The sequence below is a fragment of the Mesocricetus auratus genome, unplaced genomic scaffold, assembly GCF_017639785.1.
Source record: "Mesocricetus auratus isolate SY011 unplaced genomic scaffold, BCM_Maur_2.0 Super-Scaffold_6730, whole genome shotgun sequence".
Taxonomy (NCBI): Eukaryota; Metazoa; Chordata; class Mammalia; order Rodentia; family Cricetidae; genus Mesocricetus; species Mesocricetus auratus.
In genome coordinates this window covers 116,217,121-116,235,913 of record NW_024429184.1, presented here as the reverse complement: position 1 = coordinate 116,235,913, position 18,793 = coordinate 116,217,121, and the positions used below count along the sequence as shown (strand labels likewise).

The following is an 18,793-nucleotide window of genomic DNA, read 5'->3' as shown; positions in this document are numbered from 1 at the left end:
AAAATGACTGACTTTTGTTTTAGAAAAAAATTAAGCCTGTTTGTTTATTTTTCCTGCTTGTCCTTCTCACTCAGACTTGGTGGCTTCCTGTTCCTGTGTTACTGAACTATCTTGGCAGCAAGTTATGATAGAGTCAACCGCTGTTCAGAGGAGGGTTGGGCAGGGAGAAAGTGGGGGGTGCTGGTCACAGGAGGTCCTCATTTCCCTAGAGGACAGTGGCTGAGCTCTCCCATCGAGGGCCCTGCCTTTCGCTCTCAGCTGACATGGTGGGGTGGGTCAGGTGGGAAAGGCAGTGACCACTTCCGCTCACCACCGCACACTCTGAATCAGTGTGGACAGGGAAAGCTGATTGCCTGTTTCCCTGGGGGAAATGACTGCCTCAGACATGTTAAGGAGGAGACCAGGTAAGAATGAAGCAATTTAACAGCGCCAGGGAGTGGCCGTAACTTCTGGAAGCTTGTGGGTGGAGAAAATCATCCCCTCTCATGCATTATTTCTTTTGTCTTTTAATCTTGACAACGCCTTGTCCAGGCCGCAGTATCTCCTTCCACAGACTAGGAAAGTGAGATTAGAGGGTCACAGTTACACAGCCACACAGCTGTTAATCCAGAGGGCTAGGAGTGGAACCCATCCCTGCTAGCCTTTGAAAGTCATGGCCTCACCCCTGCCTCCCCTTGCCTTCCCTGTTTTCCTCTTCCCTTATCTCCGGTCTCCTTCCCATCACTTTATTAATGATTCTTCAGTTAATAAGGCTTAGAAACTCCTTCCATGTGTTGCTGAAGTGATGGCTTGGGGGTAAGAACATTTGTATGAAAGCAAGAGACTTGAGTACAAATCCCCAGCGTGGCCGATGTCACGAGTGCCTGTAACTCTAACACTGCAAGACAGGTACAGGCATTGTTAGACAGCCTGTGTGGTTCAAACGGCTGAGCCTCACTCTCAGAAATCAAAGTGGAGAAGAGTAGAGGTAGACATGTACTCTTCGGACTTCCACACGCTCACATATAAACACCACGAATGCATACAACTTCTAAAATTAAATGTAATTAAATATATACCTCCCTCCTGTGTTTTCTCGGGCAGCAAGGCCCAACCCTGGAGTGGTAAGAGTTAAGCCACTTGGTGCTTTGGCCTTGGAAGGCTCTTAGTTCCCTCCATTCTAATTAAAACTCACCACCCCTGGCTTTCTTCTGTTAATCCCATGGATTGAGAATAAGACCGCTACCACAGTTTAAAGCCAAATTTGAAGCAAGCTTTAATTAAACACTGGCCAGATGGATGGGCTCTAGCCAGGTCCTTACCCAGGTTCCTGGGAAATAGCCTTGAGTCACAGTTTGTAGATTCTTAAGAAGGAAAATCTCATAATTCATTGCATTTCCCATCAAGTCCAATCAGGGACAAGCATACATCCTGATGTAACTCCAGCTACATCCAGTGAGAGGCAAACGTGTATCGGGCCATAGGTGATCAAGCACATCTGGTGCAGATGTGTCAAACACTTGCTTAGGGGAGTGAGAGCGTGTGTCTTGTTATCTCCCATGAGCAATAGCCTCCAGCATTTCAGGAACTGTCTGTCCAAGAGCAATAGTCTTGCAGATCAGAGATATTTTTGTTTTATGCACTCCTTAGGCTTAGTAATCAAAACTTTGCAACTTTGGGGAGCTGGAGAGATGGCTCAGATCTTAAGAGCATTAACTGCTCTTCCAGAGGTTCTGAGTTCAATTTCCAGCAACCACATGGTGGCTCACAGCCATCTATAATGAGATCTGGTGCCCTCTTCTGTCGTGCAGACATTCATAAATAAATCCTTTAAAAATATATTACTTTGGGCCGGGCGTTGGTGGCACACGCCTTTAATCCCAGCACTTGGGAGGCAGAGGCAGGCGGATCTCTGTGAGTTCGAGGCCAGCCTGGTCTACAGAGCTAGTTCCAGGACAGTCTCCAAAGCCACAGAGAAACTCTGTCTCGAAAAACAAAACAAACAAAAAAATATATATATATTACTTTGGTTCTCATACTAACTAGAAGAGTATGAAAGTTTGTGTGCATAAATAAAACTTTATCTCTCTTCCTTGTTTCATATTTGACTTTTCCCCCCAGTTTATGCATGTGGACTGTGTGTAGGGTTGGGACTGTCTATTCGTAATCAGGCTCAAGTTTAGACCCTGGCCAGTCCCCACTGAGCCTGACTAACTGCTGTTGAGTGTCTTCAACAGCCTCAACCTTTCTTCAGGGTTTGGAAGGGTTCTTAGAAAGTGGGGAAGGCGGGAGACAGTTGCTTAGAACTCCTATTTGGTAAGGCACTTAAAGACTCTGGGAACAACAACCCCCTCAGAGGACCTGTGTTTCCTTTTCTCTAAGGTTTGAGGGACATGAATCCGTCTCAACTAGCCTCTTAGTCCTGCCGTCCCTGGTAATTGACAAGGCCCTGCAGATCCCTGGTGACTCTAGATGCTCCTTGGGCTTGGACCCGGATCCCTAAAGAGGATGTTACCATCATGCACTTGTCTGAGAGTACATTTAAGGTGGCAGCTCCTCCTGGGCCATCCCTGTCAGAGAGGAGAGTCAGAGAGCCACTCCAGGTGCCTTCTCAAAGGCCTTCAAGTCCCAGTGGTAGGAAACTGGTCTCAGCGTTCTGACTTCCGGCCCAGCACTCCCCTGGCAGTTGTTCTCTTGTTCTAAGTGGAATCAAATCGATCATAGACTGAGAACTGCTAAAACCCCACAGATCAGTGTGACCCAGGACAAGCACACCTGTATTGTAGGTGCACATCTTCAAAGACCAGCTGCTATGGCTCTAACCTTCAGATACCTTTGGGTGATTTTTAGTGGTAAAAATGCCTTGGGGAGGAGAGGAAAAATACTCCAAAGGGGCATGGGGTAGAAACAAATAATTTGTATTTCTCTGCAGACAAGAGTAATCTATTTTTATATGCTCTTAGCTTTGTGTCTGTACAATGAATACAGAGTAAACCGAATTATAAGTAGCCAGAGTCTCTGACTTGGAATAATCCATTTTAAAAGTATAATTCCTTTTTTTAAAAAAATCACAATACTTATCTTTTGTTACTGAGCTGAAAAGAAATGCCCTAAGCTACACCCCAGCTGTGGGGTTTGCAGACCAAAGACTACTGTTTTCTTCCTGTGGGAACCCTGGGGTGTTTCAGGTTAAAAGGCCTGGGCTGGCCATGTGTGTTTAAAAACAAGGCTGACTGGGAAGCCTGCGGCTCCAGCCTGACTCCAGCCTGCTGTTAATGGAGGACAGAGGACCACTTACAGCTTCCTCCTCACCCTGTAACAAATAACTCACTCTGTGGCTTTCCTATGAAGCCGGGGCCACCATCCACCCTCCTGCTGGGGGCAGCAACAGGCTTGTTGGGCTGCTTTCCCTGTGGTCAGCCCAACCGGCCAGGCATCAAGGCCTGCTCCTCTCAGAGATAAAACCCAGCTAACTGCATTAGCAGGAGCATGGCAGTACCTCTGTCTGGTGTGGGGACACTGCAGAGCCTTCAGGGCAGGGCGAGGACTTGTACCAGCTTCCAGTGAGGCTCCTGAGATGTCCCCTAGGAAGTCCTCTTGATTGCTCTGGCCCAAATGGTGTTCTCTTAGTCACATCCAGCTAACATGTGTTTGTTGGGTACCCTTTAAAAATCTTTTATTACAGCCTGTGCAGACAGGGATTAGCACACCATCCCCAATTATTGGTATTCACTGTGCACTCAACTCCAAGCGTGTCGTACAAATGACTGTGTCCACTCAGCACAAGTGTCTCCTGAAGCTGACTCATGGAGACAACTGCAGACAAGGGTGTATGCATGTCTTGCCTGCACATCTGCTCGACACTTCCATTCCTGGTGCCCACAGACACTAGGGGCTGGAGATGCACACAGCTGTGAGCCGCACAAGTGGGAACTGAACCCCAGCCTTCTAAAAGAGCAGCTTCTGGGCTAACAGCCACTGAGCTGTCTCTCCAGGCTTCCTTTTTCAATTATTTGGAGAGAGGGTCTCATGTGGCCCTGGCAGAGGATGACCCTGAACTTCTGATCTTCCTGTCTCTGCCTCCCAAGTCCAGGGGTTACAGGCATGTGCCACCACTCCTGGTTAACATACCCAGTGTTCTGTGCATGCTGGGTAGTAAGCACCCCCCAATTGAGCCACACCCCAGCCTCCTGTACCCCTTCTTAGCCTTCATCTCGGCTCTCACATCACGTGGTTGTTATTTGTTTCATATTTGGCCCCTGGCTTATATCATGAGCTCCAAGGGGGCAGGGATTTTCTTCCTAAGGGGCTGGAGACCCAGCACGAACAACACCCAGTCCCGAGGTTTGCTCGATGGCCGAATGAGCCAGGATGCTGTCTTTTTCTGTGGCAGCACACCTGGTCAGGGGCACTGCCCTCAGCCCTTCTTAGTATGTGTACTAATCCCCTCCCCAATTCGAGACTGGAACCTTGGCAGATTCCACCACTGGCGAGGGTGACTGGAGGGACAAACACGCCAGGCAGACAGAGCTTAAGTGAGAAACTTCTATTAGAAAGGGGAGGGAGGGGAAGGAAGGAGAACAGAGGTAAGGAGACACAGAGACATCGAGAGGACAGAAGAGAAGAGGTGGTGTTATTTTGCTTAAGAGTAGAAACTAAAAAAAAAAAAAAAGTGACCAGGCATTGGTGGTGCACGCCTTTAATCCCAGCACTTGGGAGGCAGAGGCAGGCTGATCTCTGTGAGTTTGAGGCCAGTCTGATCTACAGATCGAGTTCCAGGACAACCTCCAAAACAACAGAGTAATGCCTGAACCTTTCAAGAGGGAAACAAGAGAAGTCCTGTTTGCCCCGGGGGAACAGCAGGAAAGAGAGGGAAAGAGAGCAGAAGTGGGCAGGGGTCTCTTTTAAAGGGGTCCTTTGCACCTGCGTGCAGACTAGTACTCATGGAACCCTGGGCTGACCAAGGTACTGCCTGAGTGCATTCTGCTAGGTGACAGGGGCAGGCCACCTTACTGGGGGGAAAGGGCATTGAGGTTGACCAGCTACATTCAAACACTGCTTCCACTACTCAGACGTGTGACGCTTGAAAAATTATCAATCCATTCTGAACCTAAATGGTTACATTTCTAAACTAGGAAAAAAAAATACCGCCCATTGGCTAGGTTGTTGTGAAAACTAGAAACAGTCCATGGATTTCAGGGTTTATCAAAGGGCCATTAGTGAAGGGCTTGCATAAACCCACCTGTTCTGTGCTCGCAGGAAGTCAGATTCCAGAGTGAAAAGACTTAAGCTCCAGCCTCCATCTTTCATTAGATTATAAAATTCAGAAACAGAGTGGGGCTGTTGTCAAAATATGGGCCAGATGTGTGTGTAAAGAATTTGTGGACTAGAGCGATGACTCAGAGGTTTAAAGTACTTGTTGATCTTTGAGAGGATCTGGGTTCAACTGCTAGCACCCACATGGTGGCTCACAACCTTCCATCATTCCAATTCCAGGAACTCTGACACCCTCTTCTGACATCCAGGAGTACCACGCACACATGGGAAGCACGCACACACATGCAGGCAAAATACTTACACACAAATAAATAAATAAATAAATCTAAAAATAGTTTGTTCATCAAGCATTGGTGGAGCACTCCTTTAATTCCAGCAGTCCGGAGGCAGAGGCAATGGGATCTCTGTGTGTTCAAAGTCAGACTGGTCTACACAGAGAGAGTTCCAGGACAGCCAGGGTTACACAGAGAAACCCTATCTCAAAAAACAAAACAAAACAAAAAAATAGTTTGTTTTTTTTTTAATTGCAAATAAAAAACCCAGCAAAATTAGCCAAGCAAATAAACGTCTGTACAGTTAGAACCATTCTGAAGCTGTGGGGATTCTTCACTCTGGATTTTTGCTTTCAGTATCAATTATATTTTTATGTACTTATCCAACACACACATACACACACACACACACACACACACACACACACACACACTGAAATGTAAAATCAATGACAAAGTTAGAATCAGAAAAACAACGAGTTGTGTGTCCTCTTCGATGATGCATGCATCCCTTACCTGGATTTCATCCTTCCTAGTCAACTCATGTTTATGCTTTCCTGTTCTCTTTTGTACTTGTACTGTACCCACGAGTACATTTGTTTATATATCAATTATAGCCTAGGATCTACATATGGAAGAAAACAGTCAGAGCTCTTCTGAAATTGTGTAACCTCACTCAATGTTATTCATTCTTTTGTTTTTGGGGGTTTTTGTTTGTTTGTTTGTTTGTTTGTTTGTTTTGAGACAGGGTTTCTCTGTGCAGCTTTGACTGTCCTAGAACTCACTCTGTAGACCAGGCTGGCCTGGAACTCATAGAGATCTGCTTTCCTCAGCCTCCCTAGTGCTGGGACTAAAGGCGTGTGCCACCACCTCCGTAAATATTAAGCATTTTAAGTCAATCATTTCCCTGCAAATTTTGTGGTCTTATTTTCCTTTAGAGCTGAATAGCATTCCATTTCATATATGTACCAGATCTTCATTATCCATTAATCTGTTGGTTTAATTTCCTTGCAATAGTGACTAAGGAAAGCGGTTGTGGTGATATATTATTTATGTTTTATTAAGGCTTGCCTGAGGATTCAGAAAGCAAAGTCAGCCTCAAGCTATAGAGATCCTGAAGCGGTGATACACACCTTTAATCCCAGGCTCAGGATTAAGATGTGGATGGATCTCTGTTGCTGAAAGTTTTCTGTGTTGCTACCCTTCAGCCCCAAGTGAACACAAGGACACTATGTTAGTTATGAAATTGTTGACTGGTGGCTTGAGCTTCTTATTGACTAGCTCTGTCTTAATTATTAACCCTTTTCTATTAATCTAAGTATTTCCATGTGGTCTTATCTGACTGGAGAAGAGTCTGGACCTGTTACTCCTTTGGTGGTCTACATGGTGACTCTTCTGGCAGGCTCCCTGTGCCTACCTCTCCCAGAAGTCTCCTTGTCTCCTAGTCCCACCTATCTTCCTGCCTTATTGGTCAACAGTGTTTTATTCATCAACCAATTAAAAAAACATATATACAGAAGGATTTCCCACATCAGATCTCTGTTAGTTCAAGGCCACCATGGCCTACACAAGAGTGAAGAGTAGCAGAGCTCGTGCCAAAAATAGGGAGTTATTTAAGATGGGAACAGGGTCTCAAAGCTGGCATTCATTCTCCAGCCACATTGAGGATAGGAAGACATTGAAGTCTCAGGATTCTGCAGCCACGCTAGGAGAGGCAGCAGTCAGGTGTGTGGAGCCTGATCGCCTTTCAGTCTGAGGTAAAGTGAGAGCTAGTGCCTGGCTGCTTTGCTTTTCTGATCTTCAGCCTGAAGCTTGAACCCTAATATCTGTCTCTGGGTCTTTTATTTTTTGTGTTACAAGCAGTAAGTAAGAGAATGCAAATATCAGCCAGGTGGTGGTGGTGTATGCCTTTAGTCCCGGCATTTGGGAGGAGGAGATAAGCGGACCTCTGTCCAGGACAGCCAGAGCTGTTACACAGAGAAATCCTGTCTTGGAAACCCAGGATGGGGGTGGGGGAATGCAAATATCTCTGTGGTTGAGTTTGGAGTTGGTGCTCAGGAGTGACGTTTTCCTCTTTACTTTTAATGATTAGCTGTGTGCAATTCACATGTGGAAGCCGGAGAGAGAGTTCACCAGTTAAGAGCATTTGCTGTTCTTGCAGAGGACCTGGGTTAGGGTCTGGGGCTCACATGTCAGCACATAGCCCTCTGTAACTCCTGCTCTAGGGATCTGATGTTCTCTTCTGACTGTCGCAGGTACTAGGCATATTTGTGGTGCACATACATTCGTGCAGGCCATGGTGGCCTTGAACTAACAGAGACCTGATGGGGGGAGTCCTTCCGTATATGTTTTTCTTATTGAGGATTGGGATTCAAGCTCTGTCTCTTGATAGGAGAGACAGCTTATGTGTGGGAGCTAGGAGGGGTGAATGCCTGATGCCACAAATACATAAACGTATGTGTATGGTGGCTGGCCTTGCTCTTCACGTACCCCTATAACCAGATGGGAGCTGCTTTGTAGGTTAATTCCTCAAAGCGACTTGTTGGCACTAAGGCATGCATGTTGAAAACCAGGCAGCCACTGCCTTCTATAAAGCTATAGCCATATGTGCTTGCTTACAGAAGACAGATCCAAGTGTGTTCACCAGGGTTGGTCATTTCCAGGTGTTTCCATCTTTGTCAGTCTGATAGATGAATAATTGTATCCTGTCACTATGGCAGGGTTAAAGTGTCTTTTCAGATGATTCTTCACGTGGAGAAGCCAATCTGTGGATGAGTTCATGTATTTCCTGTGCCATACAAGGATCAAGATGATGTGTGTGTGTGTGTGTGTCTGTGTGTGTCTGTGTGTGTGTCTGTGTGTGTGTCTGTGTGTATGTCTATATGTGTGTGTCTGTGTGTGTGTGTCTGTGTGTATGTCTGTATGTGTGTGTCTGTGTCTGTGTGTATGTCTGTATGTGTGTGTCTGTGTGTGTGTGTGTCTGTGTGTGTGTCTGTGTGTATGTCTGTATGTGTGTGTCTGTGTGTATGTCTGTATGTGTGTGTCTGTGTGTGTGTGTGTCTGTGTGTGTGTGTCTGTGTGTGTGTCTGTGTGTATGTCTGTATGTGTGTGTCTGTGTCTGTGTGTGTCTGTGTGTGTATGTCTGTATGTGTGTGTGTGTCTGTGTGTGTGTCTGTGTGTGTGTGTCTGTGTGTGTGTCTGTATGTGTGTGTCTGTGTGTGTGTGTCTGTGTGTGTCTGTGTGTATGTCTGTGTGTGTGTCTGTGTGTGTGTGTCTGTGTGTGTGTCTGTGTGTATGTCTGTATGTGTGTGTCTGTGTGTGTGTCTGTGTGTGTCTGTGTGTATGTCTGTATGTGTGTGTCTGTGTGTGTCTGTGTGTATGTCTGTATGTGTGTGTCTGTGTGTGTGTGTGTGTGTCTGTGTGTATGTCTGTATGTGTGTGTCTGTGTGTATGTCTGTATGTGTGTGTCTGTGTGTGTGTGTGTCTGTGTGTATGTCCGTATGTGTGTGTCTGTGTGTGTCTGTGTGTATGTCTGTATGTGTGTGTCTGTGTGTCTGTGTGTGTCTGTGTGTCTGTGTGTGTCTGTGTGTATGTCCGTATGTGTGTGTCTGTGTCTGTGTGTGTGTCTGTGTGTGGTGTGTCTGTGTGTGTGTGTGTCTGTGTGTGTGTCTGTGTGTGTCTGTGTGTGTGTCTGTGTGTGTCTGTGTGTGTCTGTGTCTGTGTGTGTGTCTGTGTGTGTGTCTGTGTGTGTGTCTGTGTGTATGTCTGTATGTGTGTGTCTGTGTGTGTGTCTGTGTATGTATCTGTGTCTGTGTGTGTGTCTGTGTGTATGTCTGTATGTGTGTGTGTATGTCTGTATGCGTGTGTGTGTGTGTCTGTGTGTGTGTGTCTGTGTGTGTGTGTCTGTGTGTGTGTCTGTGTATGTGTGTGTCTGTGTGTGGTGTGTCTGTGTGTGTGTGTGTCTGTGTGTATGTCTGTGTGTGTGTGTGTCTGTATGTGTGTGTGTGTGTGTGTGTGTGTGCTGGGGGAGGGGTTGGAGAGGATGAAAATAGCTCTCAATTCAGGGCCTCTGCAGACAGTCCAGCTGTCATGACCTGCCTCAGTAGAAGGTTTCAGAGTGTGACGAGCAAATCTTTAAGCCACATCTGTCCCTGGCTCTTTACTTACTCACCCAGGCATGTCTCCAGGGTGCCCTGAAATTCCCAACCAGAGAAGATTCTGTGCTTTCTTAGAATTGTGAGGCAGCTTGGCACTGTGAGGCTGGGCTAGTAAAGTCTCACAACAGAAGGTATAGGCCCTTGGTAGAAAGACTGGGGAGATGAGCGTTATTTGATACCCATTTCAGGATTTCCCATCTCTTAACCCTTCTTCCCCAAGAGAAAGGCAGTGAGAGGACGCAGGCTGTGTGATCCGGATAGAACTGCCCAGGCTTACTTCAGATGCTCATTGGCTGAGGTCAGGTTCCTCTGAAGAGCTTTTGGGACCAAGCCTCAGTAGACCTCCCACATAAGCACGTCAGTTAAGATCTTCTGAGGGGCACTGAGGTTTCTGGGATTGTTAGCGAGCTGTGTTTCCTCCCCTTCCCCCACATCTTAGTGGAGGCTGCAGTGGTCGTCGCCTCTCTCTGAGCTTCATCATGCCGCCTGAGGATGACAAGAAGAAAGATGGCGGTAAGTTGGCCAAGAAAGACAAAGACCCAGTAAATAAGTCTGGTGGCGAGGCCAAAAAGAAGTGGCCCAAAGGCAAAGTCCGGGACAAGCTCAGCAATCGAGTCCTGTTTGACAAAGCTACACATGACAAGCTCTGTAAGGAAGTGCCCAGGTGTGGTCTCCGAGAGACTGAAGATTCGAGGTTCCTTGGCCAGGGCAGCCCTTCAGGAGCTGCTTAGTAAAGGACTTATCAAGCTGGTTTCAAAGCACAGAGCTCAAGTGATTTACACCAGAAACACAAAGGTTGGAGATGCCCCAGCTGCCAGTGAAGATGCATAAGCAGGTTCGATCAGCTGGAAAAATAAAACTTCATTAAATAAAAAAAATCTTCTGAGGGTGTGTGTGTGTGTGAGTGTGTGTGTGTGTGTGTGCGCGTGTGTGTGTGTGTGTGACAGTATCTCATTATATAATCCAGACCAGACTGGCTCAAACTTGCAATCCACCTGCCTCAGCTTCCCAAGTGCTAGGATGACAAGTGTTTGTCACCACACCCACCTTAAACAGGCAGTCTGGTTATAAGATAGAATAAAGCCATTATACACTATGACTTGAGGCAACATTATTGGCTCACATGTCAGGCTGTCTGGGAGTGGAGAAGGGACCGAGCGGTCTCAGGACCTTCAGGAACGCCCGTCAGCACAGGACTTGTCTCTTCAGTCCCTTCACCCAGTGACCTGTGAGGGAAGAGGCCAGTGGCATCTGAATTCCTTCTTCTCTGGCTTGAGTCCAGGCTGCTTCCCAGAACATGTCCCCGTGACCCCTCTGGTTCCCTTTCCCTTCCTTGTTCCAAGTTGTATAGTTTGGGGAATAGGACACAGTGGTCACAGTGATGGGGGGAAGGGCGCCCCTCCTTTCACATTCTCCAACTCTGATTGGAGCTTCACTTGAGAAGGGAGGCAGAAAGGCCCCTGTGAGCCCTTTTCTAAAGGTGGAGGACAGACTCTAGGGATACCACAGACAAATGGCTGTCACTCCTCCTCAGTGCACAGGCTTCTTCATCTCTGTTGGCATGGGGGTGGGGGTTGAATGGTAAGCAGGCATATGAGGAGACTGACACTGGGTAATATGGAGGAATTCCTTTGGAAATTCAATTTCTAGAATTATTGTAATATTGTAAAAGGAAGTATTGCAAATTATCCTTGAGGGTTTAGGTTAGGGTATATGTTTTTATCAACCTCTAGCCTATATAATTTGGGGGGTACAAAATGTACCTCCTTGCCAGGCTGGGGAGCAGCCCTACATCTGCTAATAGGCCCAATGGGATAATGAACCTCTGCTAATCCTTTTATGGCTTACTGCTTTTCTTTTTTTTTTTTTTTTAAGTGAAAACTCAGGTTAAATATTTATTATACAGGAAAGGAATGCTGCTGCTTCCTCCTGCTTTTCCTGTGTTGTTGCTGTTAATAATTTAATAGATTATCCTACAAAAATAGGCAAAATGTAAATCTGTCCCACAGTTTTACCCAAAGAGGCCTTTTCTGTCATCTGGGAGCCCACAGCTATTCACATAAAACCCTGCACATCATACACAACACTTAATCATTATTATTATTATTATTTTTTTTTTTTTTGGTTTTTTCGAGGCAGCTCTGTGGCTTTGGAAGCTGTCCTGGAACTAGCTATTGTAGACCAGGCTGGTCTCGAACTCACAGAGATCCGCCTGTCTCTGCCTCCCGAGTGCTGGGATTAAAGGCGTGAGCCACCAATGCCCGGCCTTCTTTTCTTATTTAAAAGAAAATGATTAAGGGACTGGAGAGATAGCTCTATTGGTTAGATCACTGGCCACTCTTCCAGAGGACCCTGGTTCAATTCTCACCTATGGCGACTCACAACTGTCTGTCACTCCAGTTCCAGGGGATTCAGTGCCCCTGAGGGCACCAAGCTTGCAGGCAAAACACCCGCACACAGAAAAATAAATTAATTTAAAAAAGAAATGGTTATCTTTTTTACTATAGTGGCTGAGGGCCCCTGATGTTAGGAAAACATGTCTGTCAGCTGGTGTAGTCACCGGTTCCAAGGGATTATACTTGGGTGTTTATGTTTATTCCTGCCAGGACCCTCCATTCATGGGGCCTGATCTGCTCCTACTACTTTTGACCAAAAATGGTCTCAGCATCATTTGACATGTTCTCTTTGGCCCTTTTTTTTTTTTTTTTTTTTTTTTTGCTATCTAGGCTCCAAATGCCCGCCAGTTTCCAAAAATAAAGTTGAAGACTTGTCATCACCGAAGCTGTGCCAGAGCTGATGGCTCTGAGTCTGAAGACGGCTCTGAAAGAAGAGGCCAGGAAGCCCTGTGTACTGAAGTGAGGTGCCACTGGGGAGGCTCCCAGAGCCCACTGTGTCCCGGGCCTCTGGCTAGGCTCTAGGGACACAGGGCTGACCATGCAAGAGCACAGCTCAGCGCTGTCCCCAAGGAACACAGGGCTACTAGGCTGTCACTCGGAACCGTGTGGGGCTGGCACTGTGAGGGTGACTTTGTTGGTTTTTTTTGTTTGTTTGTTTTTGTTTTTATAAAATTCACTCTGCAGCCACCTGTCTCACAGTGCAGGAAAGAGAAGGAACGGGGTGGCAATAATGACAGTCCTTACACGCTGGCAGCAAGCTGATCACTGTTGTGTCCAGGAGCCAGGGTCTGTATCAGCGGCTTCCTAAGCTCTGCTCTGCTCTCCAGAGGGCCTGGTCTAAGGCGGAGCGCTTGGCTTCAGAGATGACAAGTTCACAGTGCAGGATCGCAAGCCGGGGTGTAGAGAAGCACCTCCAAGCCCAGGGCCTCCAGGTTTCAATGCCCAGACAGTACAAACCAAAGCCCGCTGTGCTGGCTGGTTTCAGGTCAGCTTGACACAAGCTAGAGCTGCTTGCAGGGAGGGAACCTCAACTAAGAAATGCCTCCATAAGATCCAAATGAGGGCATTTTCTCAACTAGTGTTTGATGGGGGAGGCGGTACTCATTGTGAATGGTGCTACCCCTGGGATGGTGGCTCTGGGTTCTATAAGAAAGCAGGCTGAGCACGCCATGGGGAGCAAGCCAGTAAGCAGCTCAAGCCTTCCTTCAGAGCTCACTAGGGAGTGGCTGTATAAGCCAAATAAACCCTTTCCTCCTCTATGTGCTTTTGATCACATCCCACCCATGCCCCACCCATGCCCCAACTATGCCCTAACCATACCCCACCCACCTGGTACTGGGAAGCTACTGACCCATCCCTTGACAATTGATTCCAGAGTAAAAACATCCTATTCAATAAGCAATTCATTATTTATAGTTTAATGGTTTATTCCTGGGCTACTCTGTTTCATTCTGTAGCTAGGTTACCTCACTGTGTTCTGTCCTGAGCATCATGATTTCATAGAAAGCAACAGCCCATCAGTTGGTGACAGGAGGCCGGCAGGGCCCCTTTAAAGGGAACATAGTGAACGTGCACAGGTGGCGCTCTTGGCGGCTGCAGCTGAGGGCGTGTCCTGTCAGACCCCCAAGCCAGGACAGTACAGATGCCTGAACACAAGCAAACTGCACCAGCTCCCACAGACACGGCCAGCAACTGCAACTGGCGAAGACGTCTGGGGTCTGAGTTTTCAACCAAATTCAGCCTTTCTCCCCGTCTGAGCAGTGTGTAGGGGAGGTGCCTGTGAGAATTCACAGTCTTTCTGCCTTAAGGGAGAGCTGGCTGGTATCACAAGTTTGCCCGTGGTCCATCCTGGTGTCTGCCACACCTTCCGCAGCAGCTGTGGATGGAACTCCCTCTGCCACAATTTCCTTCCCACCGTGGGTTGGAGTGCAGCCGCCATCAGCTTTAACTCTACATATGCACAGAGCAGAACCAGCGGGAGACATGGAGGCCTCCCCAGAGACCTCCACCTTGACTGTCTGCTAGGCCGGTAGCATTCTGTACCACAGACTCTCCTTCGACTGGCCTGCCCGCTGCCCTTCTGTTCCGAGACGCTGTCTTTACCTCTGCTCCAGAGTCTCCTGACACACTCTCCTCCCACCCTCCTTTGAGCAGGAAAGGGTGGGTTCCTCCTGTCCTTCCTCTGCAATCAACTTTGTAGCTAAGTTTTTTTTTTTTTTTTTTTTGGTTTTTCGCGACAGGGTTTCTCTGTGGCTTTGGAGGCTGTCCTGGAACTCGCTTGGTAGTCCAGGCTGGTCTCTAACTCACAGAGATCCGCCTGCCTCTGCCTCCGGAGTGCTGGGATTAAAGGCGTGCGCCACCAACGCCCGGCTGTAGCTAAGTTTTAATAGCCAACAGCAGTCAGAGATGCTGAATTCAACTATTTTTCTGCAGCAGAAAGGTCACCTGTAGCTCAGTCTCTTCCTTCTCTGCCCTCAGTCAGTGTTTGCCAAGGGTCCCCAAATCATTTTTCACAGCCTCCTTTTCAAATCTCAAGTTGGCAGGCTAGTGTCTTACCTTGACATGCAGAATTGACAAAACCTTGGTTTTGATCAAGAAAGTTCCACCTCTAGTACCTGCAGTCTCTTGGGTTGCAGAGAGACCATGCATGGGTGTGTTCTTGCATGCATGAGTACATGCATGCGTGAGTTCATGCATGCATACATTCTGAGCTTTTCTGAGTGACATGTTTTTACCTGTAGACAGGAAAACTCAATCTTTTATTTTTAATTAATTAATTTATTTTATATCCCTACCACAGTTTCCCCTTCCTTCCCAGTCCCTCCCCCTACTTCCTCTCTGCCCAAAGGGCAGCGGGCAGGCCAGTCAAAGGAGAGTCTTTGGTATAGAAAGATACCAGCCCAGTAGCCAGGGGAGGACCGAGGTCTCCGGAGTGGCCTCAGGCTCTTTCGCTGGTACACTGTTGCTCAGGATTCTTTCCCAGATAGGTCTTTTCACTACAGTACCAAACACTTCCCACACAGCATCTGCCCTGGGAACCCAGCCCTGCTGATTATAGCCTGGGGTGGGGGCGCTCAGGTCGCTTAGGGAAGTTGTGGGCACTTCCCCAAGCTCAGCTTTGAGGACATGGTTTCAGTACTGTCTCTTTCTGTGTACTTGGGAGCTTTGCAGCCCATCAGTCCTTTGTGCATAAAAGGTGAAGGGGCTGGAGAGATGGCTCGGCAGTTAAGAGCACTTTCTACTTTTGCAAAAGAGCTGAAGTCAGCTCCCAACACCCACATGGCAGTTCACAACCGTCTGTAACTCCAGTTCCAGGGTCTGACCTCCTCTTTTGGCCTCCATGGTTACCAGGCAGGCATGTGGTACACAGACAGACATGCATGCAAAACACTCACACATACAGAATAAAAATAAATAAATCTGCTAGGCGGTGGTGGCGCACGCCTTTAATCCCAGCATTTGGAAGGCAGAGGCAGATCTCGATGAGTTCAAAGCCAGCCTGGTCTACAGAGCGAGTTCTAGGCCAGCCAAGGCTATGCCGAGAAACCTTGTCTTGAAAAACAAAAACAAAATAAATGAATCTAAAAAAAAAATCAAGGTGACTAGGTAGAAAAGCTGTTTTTATTTACTTTTATTTTCTGTTTACGAGGGTTTTGTCTGCATTTATGGCTGTGTACCACTTGGATGCCTGAGAAGGCCAGAAAAGAGCTCTGGGTCCCCTGACACTGGAATTGCAGTTGGCGTGAGCGTCCTTGTGGGAGGCGGCAATCAAACCCAGGTCCCCCTGAAGAGCTGCTGAGCCTTCTGTGCAGTCCGACTGTGTCCCACCAGTCCATCCGTTTCCTTGATAGGAACCTGTTGAGAAAGGGTCAGGAACCAAGCTTGCATTGTGTCCGTCACTTGGCTATAAGAGGTGGGCTGCTGACCCGCACTCTGTCATTCAGGTGTGCCCTTATGGAAATTTGAACCTGGTCAGACACTCAGTTCCTACCGGTCTTTCGAGCAGGACTGTGACTCCTCATTGCCATCTTCTACCACGTGCATGGGACACAGAAGGAGATCAACTGAGAGAAAGCGTGGAGCACATGCAGGAAACAGCACTGGTGGCGGTCATGTGGCCAGAGGTGGCAGGGACAGGAAGGCTCCGGGTCCTGTCCCCTGCCCTTCCTGAGGACCACCTATGGGTTCTGAGTGACATACCCAAGTCTTTATCCTCTTTATATATGCTCATCTGGGTGCGTTTCTGCTCGCAGACCCACATCCCAGATCTTGGCTTCTGGATATTGTTTTGCAATCTTAGGAACTATAGTTCCCATGAGAAATGGTTTATTGCTATAATATGACATAAGAGATACAAAAGAACCATGGGACATTCTAGTGTGCAGAAACAAAAATGTGATTAAAAATACATAAATAAATAATGAGGACATGTTAGATGCCAGCACTGAAGCCAGCTGAAAGACCTTCCACTGGCCAAATCTGTGACGATTGAAATATCAAAATGAGTAATGGCATTGATACCTTGCTTTGGTTTTGCAATGCTGGGGATCAAACCAGGAGCATTTTTTCACATGATGCAGGCAAATTCTCTACCACAAAGCCATTGCCTTCGACCTAATGGCCCATATAGCCTATAGCTTGAACAGAGGATCAGGTTCAGTTGCCACGATCCACACTTGGCAGCTGACAGCTATCTGAAACTGCAGTACCTTACAATCTGATGCCCCTTTCTGGTCTCTGAGGGCACTACACACATGTGATTGCACATATGTATTCTCAGATACATACATAATAAATGGCAAATTTTCTATAAGAAAGGGAGTCATAACTCCATAAATATAAATTAATATTTATATGGTTTCCTCTCCCTGTATGCACAATAAATTCAAGCATAAAAAGAGTGACTTTACAGTGGAGTGTGAGGGCCTTCAAGTTAACAGGTGATCAGGGTGAGTGGGGCTCGTGCAAGCACACACCACTGGCCAGCTGCAGCGAAAGCCAGCCCCACTTTTGGGCGATGCACCGCCGGAGTCCAATCAGAGGGCCCAACAGGAAGACATTCTGTGGAACTGCTGGCCTTTCACGTTGAAAAGAGCCAGAGTCTTGCCGGCTGCAGAACTGTTGGACACTGTAAAGAAAGCCTGTGACTAGATGCAGCACATAACGCTGAAGTGTCTGGCCAACTGGGGTCCAGGGGCTGCAGTCTGTAGGCTTAGTCCAGGTCTGCAGTACGCGTCTCTCATCACTCTTGGATTAGCAAGTGGCTTAGACATATTGTTTTCATGGGGAAAAAAAAGCACAGCCACCTCAACTATGCAACTGTGTTTCAAGTTCAGGTCACGTCACAGCTGGGAATTCTAATTAGCTAAAGCAAGTCATAATAAGGTCAAACCCAAGGGATAGAAAAATAATCCTGTTAAGACAAAGCATGGAAGAAATGAGACCAGACGTGTGATTGGCCATACTTTCTGTGTCCTACATACCTTTTTCTTCCTTTGGTTCCTTTTTTCCCTTTTTTGTTTCTGTCTCTCTCTCTCTCTCTCTCTCTCTCTCTCTCTCTCTCTCTCTCTCTCTCTCTCTCTCTCTCTCTCTCTCTCTCTCTCTCTCTCTCTCTCTCTCTCTCTCTCTCTCTCTCTCTCTCTCTCTCTCTCTCTCTCTCTCTCTCTCTCTCTCTCTCTCTCTCTCTCTCTCTCTCTCTCTCTCTCTCTCTCTCTCCCTTTTAAAGAAGGTCTTTGTAGGGAATGAGGAAAGTCCTGAGTGAATGTGTGTTTTTGACATGGGTACAGCCGTATCAAGACCCCCAATGCCTTAGACACACAGGAAATGGCAAAGGCTTCCATCCTTGCCTGAGTGTGAATGTTGGCAGTGTATGTAAAAAATGTTCATCATAGATTTCTCCCCTAGGCTGTTTAATGTCTTAGGAGTGCTCCCCTACAGAGAACGCTCCTACCAAGGTTCACTAAACCTGCCTCTGCACTTAGCTGTGTGTATTAACTCTGCCTCCTTGTTTTATCTGTAGGTAATAACCTGCCTCCTTGTTCAGCTCTATGTAATAACCCCAAGGGCTTGAGTGATGGCTCAGCTGTTTTCAAGGCCAGGCTCACAACCCAAATTATAAATAACCCTTCCTCTTTGCTTACCTGTGTGTACTAACCCTGCTATGTTCAGCAGTATGGAATAATCCCGCCTCCCTGTTCAGCTGTATGTAATCAACACGATGAGCTTCTGAGTACTATGGCTTCACCATCAGTGAGTCCACTTCACCCATTCCCAACTTGTCTGTGTTCATGTGTCTATCCATCATTTCTTCATTCTTCTGCTGCCATAGTCAGGTCAATATCTGGGACTGAGCTGAACACGGCAGGTCCTGTTATATAGACCAGGCTGGCGTCAGGCTCCCAAGTGCTGGCATGACAAACCTGTGCCACCACACCATGCCTTGCACTATTTTAGGTATATTGTGCAGCCTGGGAATTCTTGTGCTAAGTATGTGTTTGAATATTCCACACTGGGGCTGGAGAGATGGCTCAGAGGTTAAGAGCACTGACTGCTTTTCCAGAGGTCCTGAGTTCAATTCCCAGCACCCACATGGTGGCTCACAACCATCCGTAATGAGATCTGGTGCCTTCTCCTGGCTTGCAGACACACAGAGGCAGGATATTGTATTCATAATAAATAGATAAAATCTTTTTTAAAAAAGGTGTGAATATTC

The 18,793-nt window shown here is 47.2% G+C and overlaps 1 pseudogene; it reads left to right on the top strand.

Annotated features, from left to right (window-relative positions):
* Positions 1-225: 225 nt before the first annotated feature.
* On the top strand, positions 226-10,516 carry LOC101824862 (annotated as a pseudogene).
* Positions 10,517-18,793: the final 8,277 nt, after the last annotated feature.